The sequence below is a fragment of the Bos indicus x Bos taurus genome, chromosome 2 (assembly GCF_003369695.1).
Source record: "Bos indicus x Bos taurus breed Angus x Brahman F1 hybrid chromosome 2, Bos_hybrid_MaternalHap_v2.0, whole genome shotgun sequence".
NCBI classification, from domain to species: domain Eukaryota; kingdom Metazoa; phylum Chordata; class Mammalia; order Artiodactyla; family Bovidae; genus Bos; species Bos indicus x Bos taurus.
Window position 1 is genome coordinate 45,612,643 of NC_040077.1, and position 9,234 is coordinate 45,621,876.

Below are 9,234 nucleotides of genomic sequence, written 5' to 3' on the forward strand. Positions count from 1 at the left end.
TTCTCTACATCTGTCTCTATTCCTGCCCTGCAAACAGGTTCATCTGTACCATTTTTCTAGAATCTACATATATATGCATTAATATTAAAATATTTGTTTTTCTCTTCCTGACTTCACTCTGTATGACAGACTCTAGGTCCATCCACATCTCTATGAAAGGCTTTAGAAATCTGAGATGTAGTGACTTGCTTGAGAACAATTCTCAGAAACCAAGGATCTAACAAGCACGACTGAACAAATGAAAGAACATTGACAGTATGGGATAGTCTCATAAAATTTTTTAAAAAGCCCAGAATTACCAAAAATATCTGTAACTGATTCTTGTCGGCATGTAGTAAAGGGAATAAAAAGACTTTCCTAATCCTTGGTGTTGAGTAACTTCTTAGGCATAACATCTAAATTGGGCTTGCAAGAAACTCGTTTCTCAACAATGACCGACACAGGAGAAAAAACCCAACAGTTGAGTTTCTGCTGACCTTGGCAGTATTTTATGGGCTGTACAGTAATGTTTCCCTCTGGTGAATTGTTCTTTTCCAGTGGCTTTAATTTGTTCAACAGAAAAGAAAAAAGTTGGTCTTCAGCCCTAGGCATGTATGCTTTCCTTTCCTCCTCTGAATTTTTGCTTCAGCAAACATTTATTCTAAGCATTCTGTGAACATTCCTTTCTATTGATTAATGATCATGATTAATGCCTCTTTAAATGCTAAAAGGTGATTTTCAAACTCTGAGTAAGACTTTGTGTCTCACTTCTATTAATCTTTCCCAGCAATAGGAATAGTTGCTTAGAAGATTCTCACCTTGTAAGGAATGTGCCTTAAATGCAGATTTAGAAATAACCCAGGGAATTATTTTTTATTGGAATAAAAAAAGAATCAACTCATCCTTAAGACTCCTGAAACTCTTAACGTTCCATGTCCTTTTTGATGGGCTATTTTGACATTAGCATTCTGTTCTAAATCTAGCTTTTATTTTTGTCCTTCCATCAAGCACATATTTACTGACTGCCTACTATGTGCCTGCCACTTTACTAGGCTTGACACATAATTATTCCCAAAACAAAATCTCTGTCCCAGGGAATTTATAATTGATTTGAGAGAGACAGTCATGAACAAACCACAATGCACCATGTCCAGGTGTGACCTCTGTGGACATTAACTGAGTCTTAGATACTGGCTGATGGAAAACATTCCTATATGTAGACAGGTACCAATGCGATACGCTGAAGAATTGATGCCTTCAAATTGCAGTGCTGCAGAAGACTCTTGAGAGTCCCTTGGAGACTCCCAAGGAGATCAAACCAGTCAATCATAAAGGAAATCAACCCTGAATATTCTTTGGAAGGACTGATGCTGAAGCTCCAACACTTTAGCCACCTGATGCGAAGAACTGACTCTTTGGAAAAGACCCTGATGCTGGAAAAGACTGAAGGCAAAAGGAGAAGGGGCAGTGGAGGGTGAGATGGTTAGGTAGCATCACCGACTCAATGGACATGAGGTTAAGCAAACTCCGGGAGATAGTGAAGGAGAGGGAAGCCTGGCATGCTTCAGTCTGTAGGGCTGCAAAGAGTCAGACACAACTTAGTGACTGAACAAAAACCACCACCAATGCAATAGTGACATGTTACACCATACTTAGAATGCTATGGTATGATGGTGCAAAAGAAGTTTGCAAATGCATCCTAATGGGTGATATCCATAAATGGTGACTATGGAAGAGCAGTGTGAGTGTAAATGATGGTTGCCCGTCATCACCATCCTATTTGTATAAGGACTTTAGATTTCTGTGCTAGATTAGAAGCACAATAGGAGACTACATTACTACATAATCCATGGTTAGTTGAATCCAAGAATATGGAACCATGGATACAGAGGAAACATGGATGTCCAGAGCTATGTTGGCTCTGAGTTGCATTTGAATTTTCAACTAATAAGGATGGGAGCTCCAAGGTCTACATTGTTCAAAGGTCAACTGTATTATAATATTAATACAATATATAATACTATGATTATTATTTTAAAATCCTCCAGTTTTCCAGTCTTCCACATGAATGGTGTAGATGTGGAAGATGTGGCAAATTGCTGGTGAGAGGAGGCTTCTTCATTCCTTAGGTTCCCAGAGGGGCAGCTTATTAAAAATTTTAGGTTCCCTTCAGCTCTGGGCACAAAGTTATTCCCTCTTTCATTACTGCTTGTTCTTGTTCTTAGCTATGTAATATCCCTTTCTGCTTTTGCTGCACATAATACCCATGAATATGACTTCCTACAGAACTATAGCATAATAAAAAATAAGTAGATGTAAGCAAACATAAGGTAAAGTGGTGGACTGAATAATGGCTCCCCAACCAAGTCTCCCTCCTAAGCTCTAGTAACTGTGAGTGTTACCTTATTTGGACTTCGGGTGCTTACTTACCAGAAGGACTTCAGGCTTCCCAGGTGGCTCAGGAGTAAAGAATCCACCTGCAGGAGGCACAGGAGAGATGGGTTTAGATTGCTGGGTGGAGAAGATCCCCTGAACCAGGAAATGGCAACCCACTCCAATAATCTTGCCCAGAAAATCCCATGAACAGAGAAGCCTGGTGGGCTACAGTCCACAGTGCCAAGGAGTCGTACACGACTGAGCATACAGCATGCATGCACTCATGCACACAAAGGGACTTTGCATTTGTGATCAGTTAAAGATCTTGAGATGGGGAGATTATTCTAGATTATCCAGTTATGCCCCCACGTAATCATACTTGTAAGAAGGACACAGGAGGAATCAGAGTCAGACAGTAGCAACATGGCAAGACACTCAGCAGAGGGACAGAGAGGTCTGAAGATTCTGAGCTGATAGCCTTAAAGACAGAGGAAGGGGGCATTAGCCAAAGGCCTCTGGAAGCTGGAAAGACCAAGGAAAGGGATTCTTCCCTGGAGTCTCCAGAAGGAATGACATCCTGAGGACCTGTTGCAGATGGCTCACCATAAGAACTATAAGAAAATAAGTCTATGTTGTTTTAAGCCACTAAGTCTGCGGTAATTTGTTATACAAGTGATCAGAAACTGATACAGGCATGTTAACTAAACCGTCTTCTTCCTTTACCCCTCACATTTGCCTCCTTAATTTTTAAATTTATTTTTCTCAGTAGTTGCAGCACTCTAGCTCTCAATTAATAGTTGTGACATGGACTTAGTAGCTCTGCAGCATATGGAAGCTTAGTTCCCCAACCAGGGATCAAACTCAAGTCCCATGCATTGGAAGGTGGATACTTAACCAGTGGACCACCCAGGAAGTCCCACAATTGACTCCTTTAAATAATGAGGCCATGGCCTTTGCTCATTGAGTTGCTACTACAGACCCAAATTACTCCTTTTAGAAATTGCCTACCCGCCATTCCTAATGAGTGTTAAAAATCTGCCCTTTCTTCACTTGGTATCTCCCAATGTTCCTGGACCAGTGTCTCATCCCACTGGCTTCTTACATGGACAGTCTTAGCAAATGGCCCCTCTACTCTCCTTGGAGCTCCTTTTGGGTAGATGATATTTATAGCCTGATCCTGGAAGACATGGAGATGTCTTGTGAGGTGAAATAGTCAATGTCTGGGATAAAATAAACCTACAAAAATTTTCAATCACAATTTTCCCAAAAAATGTTTTTGTGGAAAATTGGAGAAGTCAAAGGCCAAGCTTCAGATTCAAACAATGAAGATGAAGTTTAGCCTGAACACATGTAGATAGCTAAAGTGTCAAAAGGCAGTGAATGATTAGGGGCAGAGGAGCAATTGGGGCTGGTTGGGAAGCACTGTGGCTCGAGGAGTTTTAGAAGTTTCTTAATATATATATATATATTTTTTTTTTTTGGTATTTATTCCCCTCCCCTGCCCCACCCCACCGCCACCCCAGCAGGAGTCTATTTTAACACTTTAAAAAAAAAAAAAAAAGATTTTTGGTCACATTGCACAGCATGCAAGATCTTAGTTTCCCAACCAGGAATTGAACCTATGCCTTCTGCATTGGAAGGCAAAGTCTTAACCTCTGGACTGCCCGGCAAATACTTCTTACTTTTTAAAAAATTTATTTTATTTTAACCTTTTTTTAGAAGCTATTTTTTTTAGAAAACTTGATGAAAGCTATCAACACTTTTGCTCAAAAAAAAAAAAAAATGCACAGGTGTACACATCCATATAAGGAAGGCATGGCATTGCACTTCAGTATTCTTGTCTGGGAAATCCTGTGGACAGAGCAGCCTGGAAGGCTATAGTCTATAGGGCCACACAGAGTCGGACATGACTGAAATGACTTAGCATGTACACATCCATACAACCATAACACATCACACACAAATCTCAGGAAGCTTACAGGCTTGCTGTGGTAGTCATCCATGAATCTGTGCACTCCAGCTTAGCATTTCCTGTGGCCAGCTCCTGTGGACTACAAACCAGAGACTGGAAACCCAGCTGCAATAAGGGACTTGTTTGAGGTCTCTAGAAGGAGGCTGATGGCATAGACGAGTGGGCCTCCTGAGTGCTGTTCTCCCAGACCTTCATGGGTGAGCAGAATATTGCATGAGGAGGACCAGTTACTGTGAATCAATCATTTGATGGAAATGGAGAACTTGGTTTCTTACAAGTCCTGATGTGGCACCACTGGCCAATGCAACAGAGCTTTTCCCAAGGTGAAACATTATACAATGAGATCATTGTGTAAGGGACGCCCTTTGCTTTTGTGAAGCCAGTCACTGATGTAGTCAGCAAATACTTTTCCAGTATTCTCCATGAGTCAGAAACTGAGTTCTGTGCTAGGCATAGAGAAGGATGAATTAGACCTTGTCCTTGTGAATGCCAGTCCAATGGGTGAGAAAGACAAAGATAAATACAACCACAATTCAGAGTGAAGAAGTCCTCTGCTTACATCCTAAATTGCAAAGACAGATTCTGAGAAGCATTGGAGGACAAAAAAGAAGAGATCACATTGCAAATGGTTACTATTTTTTCCTCTGAAACTGGATGGAGAACAATGACAAGTCCAATTCTGTCGGTAAAAGCCACGTGCCTCATTCTCCTCCAAATGCAAACTCTCTTTTTCCCCAAGATTAAAAGGGAGAAGTCTCGAATGTTCTCCTGGTCTCTTGTACAGAAGCTGGAGGGTATTACTTTCTTAATATCAATATTAAAAAGAGTGACACATTTTCTTTTTTTCTTAATGTATGTATTTTATTGAAGTGTCACTGACTTACAATGTTTCAGGTCCACAGCAAGGTGATTCAGTAATACACATATGTTATTTTTGAAATTATTCTCAATCAGGGGTTATTATAAAATATTGGCTATGGTTCCCCGTGCTGTACAGTAAACCTTTGTTACTTGTTGCGCATCTATTTTTCTTTAATTAGAAGTCTAGCATTCTATTCATACTAAGTCAAACAAGTAGAATCAAAATGTCATAAATTTTTTAAGTTCAGTTCAGTTCAGTCTCTCAATCGTGTCATACTCTTTGCAACCTCATGGACTGCAGCACGCCAGGCCTCTCTGTCCATCACCAACTCCTGGAGTTTACTCAAACTAATGTCCGTTGAGTCAGTGATGCCATCCAACCATCTTATCCTCTGTCGTCCCCTTCTCCTCCTGCCTTCAATCTTTCCCAGCATCAGGGTCTTTTCCAATGAGTCAGTTCTTCACATCAGGTGGCCAAAGTATTGGAGTTTCAGCTTCAGCATCATTCCTTCCAATGAATATTCAGTGCTGATTTCCTTTAGGATAGACTGGCTTGATGTCTTGCTGTCCAAGGGACTCTCAAGAGTCTTCTCCAATACCACAGTTCAAAAGCATCAATTCTTTGGCACTCAGCTTTCTTTATAGTCCAGTTCTCACATCCATACATGACTACTGGAAAAACCATAGCTTTGACTAGATGGACCTTTGTTGGCAAAGTAATGTCTCTGCTTTTTAATACACTGTCTAGGTTGGTCATAACTTTTCTTCCAAGGAGCAAGCGTCTTTTTTAATTTCATGGCTGCAGTCACTATCTGCAGTGATTTTAGAATCCCCAAAAATAAAGTCTGCCACTGTTTCCACTGTTTCCCCATCTATTTGCCATGAAGTGATGGGACCAGATGCCATGATCTTAGTTTTCTGAATGTTGAATTTTATGCCAACTTCTTCACTCTCCTATTTCACTTTTATCAAGAGGCTCTTTAGATCTTCACTTTCTGCCATAAGGGTGGTGTCATCTGCATAGCTGAGGTTATTGATATTTCTCCCAGCAATCTTGGTTCCAGCTTGTGCTTATCCTGTCCAACATTTCTCATGATGTACTCTGCATATAAGTTAAATAAGCAGGGTGACAATATACAACCTTGAAGTACTCCTTCCCTAATGTGGAACCTGTCTGTTGTTCCATGTCCAGTTCTAACTGTTGCTTCCTGACCTGCATACAGATTTATCAGGAAGCAGGTCAGGTGGTCTGGTATTCCCATCTCTTGAAGAATCTTCCACAGTTTATTGTGATCCACACAGTCAAAGGCCTTGGCATAGTCAATAAAGCAGAAGTAGATGTTTTTCTGGAATTATCTTGCTTTTTCAATGATCCAACAGATGTTGGCAATTTGATCTCATAAATTTTTTAGTTAGGCAAAAATTCATAAATTTTATAATATATATTATACATATAATATATATATTTATATATATGTATACAAAAGCTTTCTACTATGCTTGATAAAGGCTTGAGAAAGAACATTTAAAAAAAGAAGAGATGGAGAAATTGAAAAGCATAAGCTAAATGAAATGAGAACACTGAATATGAAATAGAAAAACTGAAACAAACTAGATAAAAGATCATCATACAGGAGTCACACGTTTTCTTAATAAAGGCATAAGTTCTACAGTGTGTGTGTCTCTAGATAAGACGGGATACATATAGTAGAACCAATTAATTTCAGGAGCAAAAGAGCAGTAACAGCCGAGCTGTCCTAAAGCACAGAATTCAGCAATTCAAATCCAGTCTTTAAGTCCATAAAAATGGATAATGAAAGTGCCATCTTTCTTTCTCATACCAAGCTATTTTTCTGTGTGAAACTCCCAAAATGCTCACCCCAGGGTCTGTTAAACCCACCTTAGGCAAGAGTTACTCATTTTGTCCACAGTTTTAAATGGAAGATGATGGAAAATACCTATAACATTGACTTTTTTTTTTTGGCCTTGCCACACAGCTTGCAGAATCTTAGTTCCTCCACCAGAGATTGAACCCACACCTTCTGCAGTGAAAGTGCAGTCCCAACCACTGGACTGCCAGAGAATTCCCCTATAATGTTGACTTAATTTGGAAATAGGTGACTGGAGGAAAAGAAATAGTTTACCTCTATGCTTAAAGATCCCGGAGAAGGAAATGGCAACACACTCCAGGATTCTAGCCTGTGAAATCCCGTGGTCAGAGCACCCTGGTGGCCCACAGTTCCATGGGATCGAAAAAGAGTCAGACACAACTTAACAGCTAAACAACAATAACAATGCTTAAAGAATCATCTAGATTTATTGAAGTAAATTTTCCAGCTGCGTGGTTCAGAATGTGGTTGGCAAAGCAAGATCCAAAAATAAAACTTATCCAAAAATGAAACTGTCAACCAAAAGGACCAAAACTTGTCAGGTGGCCCTTTCCTATCATGGCTGCTTTTGTCATATTCTGAAGTCCTGCCAAGGTGGGAAGAAAATAGTTTCTGGATAGAATGTTGACAATTTCCTTGGCATCTCTTGACATCCTGCAAGAGAAAAGTTGGGTTGGATTTCCAGGCTGCAGTCCATGAGGTCGCTAAGAGTTGGACACGACTGAGCAACTTCACTTTCACTTTTCACTTTCATCATTGGAGAAGGCAATGGCAACCCACTCCAGTGTTATTGCCTGGAGAATCCCAGGGAGGGGAGCCTGGTGGTCTGCCATCTATGGGGTCCCACAGAGTTGGACACGACTGAAGCGACTTAGCAGCAGCAGCAATGACACAAAACAGGTTGAGGGAAGGTAGAGAAATAATAGTTTGTGAGAGACCACAGAAAGAGTAGTAAATAGTAAGTTTCTAGAGAGCAGACCCCAGATCTCTGCTTTTTTTGTATGTGTTACCCCCTTGAAGGGTTACCCACAATTAGATGGTGATAAAATCTTTTAGATGATAATTTAAATATGGGTCTATTCTAATCAAACCCCCCTCCCTCTAAAATTACCAATGGTGTTGTTTCTCATAAGGCTGGGATAGGAGAAGTATCATTTTAATTTATTTTTATTTACATTATACCTGGGTAAATGGAGATCAAAGGAAGTGATAAGAATGGCTGGCTAGAATTCAATGACTGCTACCCTCACTGGTGAGACAACAGAAATAAGCCTGAAACTGTGGCTAAATCAAAGACTCTCACAGTCCATGGACCAGTTGACCCTCCAAATGGACCCTTCAAGTGGGTTTTAATCTGATCCCAAAGCATATAGGCAATCATTCTACATGATTTTTTATACATATGTATAAAAATTTACACATATGTAAGATGGGGCTTCTCAGGTGGCGCTGGTGGTAAAAAACACATCTGCCAATCCAGGAGATGTAAGAGACGTGGGTTTGCTCCCTGGATTGGGAAGATCTCCTGGAGGAAGGCACAGCAATACACTCTAGTACACTTGCCTGGAGAATCCACATGGACAGAGGAGCCTGAAGGGCTATAGTCGATAGGGTTGCAAAGAATCGGACATGGCTGAAGCAACTTAGCACACACACACATATAAAATATAAACTTTTTTCCTCTCAAATAAAATGGTACATTTTTAATGTATAATCTTTTGCATTATTTAGTTTGCATGAAAAATTAGGAAAAAAGAGAAAAGCAGGCCACTGTTACACTCTCAAACCTTCTGCTAGAAGACTCTTCTCTCTTTCCATGACTGGCAACTGTTGTCTGACAAACACATTCTGACCTTTCAAATCTCAACCCTGATAATACTGATAGAGATGTATTCCCACCGACATCCCAAGTTGGGTTAGATGTTCCTATTTGGATTTATGATACTTCCTATATCATAGAATATATCACAGTCTAAGGAGACCAATCTGTCTCATTCATCATTATAACCAAACATTTGGGCTGATTTATGGCACATGGTAGGCTTTTAATAAACATGTGCTTATTGAACAGACCACAAAGTTACTAATTCCATATTTTCCCTGTCTATTTTTAACCCACCTGAGGAGAAAGGAAGAGAGAAAACAAGGGCTATGCTA